Below are 2,596 nucleotides of genomic sequence, written 5' to 3' on the forward strand. Positions count from 1 at the left end.
AAGCTCTGCGGGTATCTGCTTGTTCCACCCGAATAGGCAGTGGGTTGCAGATTCCCACCAGTCCCAATGTCAGTGAAATACTTCCCAGGTCCGTCTGCCTGTGGAGCTGAGAAAGAGTGAATCATCGCAGAGTTTGTTTGAATCCAATCACTTCACAGTGATTCGAAAGGGTTAAATATCTGCACACGGCGAGTCTAGGTGTTTCATCCCAAAAGGTGAAATGAACTTTCAGTTAAAAACAAAACTAGAAATTGCAGGAGGAACTCAGCAGTTCAGGCAACATCTGTGGAAAGAGAATCAGAGACAACATTTCGGGATTCTGTTTTCTCCGACAGGTACTGTCAAACCTGCCGAGTTTCTCTTTTTGTCTCGGGTTCTCCGCATCCGCAGTCCCTAATGTTAGACATTAATTCAATTCAGAAACCCCTTTGTGGAGAAGATTTCCGTTTGGAGAATATTTTCCTGACCCCATTAAAAGTGTACCGCTTCGAAGCCAAGGAAGAGCAGCGAACACACCGCCCCTGGGTGGGCTCGAACCACCAACCTTTCGGTTAACAGGCGAACGCGCTGACCAATTGCGCCACAGAGACAGGCGCTGGCGTGGCCTGCACAATCGCTTAGGGGAGGCTATTAGTGAATTCATAATTCAGCCTCCCAGCCTAGAATTCCAATTGTTGTCTACCGCGCAATCTTGCGAGAGATCCCGGCTTTCTTAACTTGACTTGTGCAAAAATGCCCGATTAAACTTCTCATAAAGAATCTTCGTTAAACGAGACTGGGCTCCCTGGAGTACGAATGGGACAGGAAGTGAAATGATTGGAGATAGCATTGAACAGCTTGACGTGTTTACTTCCCTAATTTTCTTATCCCTCTGCCAATTGGCACGTGGCTTGGTCAGTAATGTTATTACACACACTGGAGCAGTGGGATTTGAACCTGAGCCTCAGGGCTCGAGGGACTACAGCTGCACCACAAAAAAAAACCTCTAGTAAATAGGTCCTCTTCTGTTGAATGAGCGGAAACAGTTTCCTCCTCAACATGAGAACGACCACTGTACCCTCCGTGCACATTACGGTAAATTGAGCCGCTTCCTGTTGAATGAATGAGTGGGAAACCATCTCCGAGCTTCAAGAAGCGGGGGGCCCGGCTGGAGGCTGGATTTGCTCAAGGCTTGTATCTATTAACTTATTTAAATGGTACCTACTGTTTGGGAGTATGGTTTACACTAAAACCGGAGGATCATGTCAGAGTGTTTGTTTATATTTAGCATTTGTAGTTGGTAAAATACACTCCCTGTAGGAGCACCTTCTATGATGCTGCATTTCTTGCCTTCTGCCCTTCCCCCATTTGTTGTCTCTCATCTCGATTTTACATTTTCAGTCAAATTTAATTTCACATTAATCAGCCTTGGTATTCACTGTGTATTATTAATTAATCTGTTGGATTGTTGTAAAACAAAATTAATTGTGTAATTTCATTTTTGTTGTCTGAGTTTGACATTGAATGTGCAGGTGTGAATGCCAGTAAGTTGTAAAAGTAAATCAAGAACTTGTGCTTTTTAAACAAAAAGACGAGTTCAATGGTATTACTGGCATTGTCTCCTTTGAGGATGATGATTATAGTCTGACCAACAAACCATTTCACGCAGTCACCCAGTTTAATTAAAGTCTTTTGGAAAATAACTCTGGCAGGCAAAGATTTATACAACCCAAAATACGGTTGGTAATCATGTGTATCCTTATCTTTTAAGCCGTAACAGATGGCATTGCGTGGCGGTTATTAGAAGTTCGAAGAATTAGAGGTAACCTTATTGTCACGTACAAGATTCTGAGGAGACTTGACAGGCTCGACGTGGAAAAATGGGTGAGTCTGGGACCAGAGGAAGTAACCTCCAAATAAGAGATTGCATGTTTAGGACAGATTGGAATTTCTCCTGAGGGCAGTAAATCTGTGGAACTTGATACTACAGAGGGCTGTTGAGCCTGGGTTGTTACGTGCATTCAAGGCTGAGATAGATTTTTTAAATCAGTAAGCGAATTGAGGAATATGGGGAAATGGCAGCAAAATGGAATAAATGTTTCCCAGAATAATCGCGATCTGAATAAATGGCAGAGTCAACTCAATGGGCTGAATTGAATAGTAAATAGTAAGGAGGAAAAGGATGCAACTGGCAATTACAGACCCGTCAGTGTTGGGAAGCCTAGAGATTGTAGGGAGTTGGTGGCATTTGGGCATTGTTACTGGATTTAACATCTGGAGTTTCAAATTGATGCTGCTATGGCCACGATGCAGTTTGAAATCAATTTATGTATCTGGAATATAAACTTATCGCTGCGTTGGTGAGCTTATCAATTGTCATAAGTACCTATCTTGTTCACTAATAACCTTTTTTTAAGGAAGGAAATCTTCAGTCCTTTCCCAGTTTGGTGAATGTGTCACTCTTGATCCAAAGTCATGTGGTTGACTCTCAACTGCCCTCTGAATTGGCACTTGTTATTTTTTGGGAGACGAAGTGTCGCGTTCCATGAATGAATAAAGAAAAATATTCAGGACAAGATTGTGAATGTCACTGTCAGTGAAGGGAAGATTGCGATCT

The 2,596-nt window shown here is 42.6% G+C and overlaps 1 non-coding gene across 1 annotated transcript; it reads right to left on the reverse strand.

Annotated features, from left to right (window-relative positions):
* Positions 1 to 516: 516 nt before the first annotated feature.
* On the reverse strand, positions 517 to 590 carry trnan-guu. Its single transcript has one exon. It is a non-coding gene; the product is annotated as a tRNA-Asn (tRNA).
* Between the last annotated feature and the right edge of the window lie 2,006 nt (positions 591 to 2,596).

The sequence above is a fragment of the Chiloscyllium plagiosum genome, unplaced genomic scaffold (genome assembly GCF_004010195.1).
Source record: "Chiloscyllium plagiosum isolate BGI_BamShark_2017 unplaced genomic scaffold, ASM401019v2 scaf_72719, whole genome shotgun sequence".
NCBI lineage: Eukaryota > Metazoa > Chordata > Chondrichthyes > Orectolobiformes > Hemiscylliidae > Chiloscyllium > Chiloscyllium plagiosum.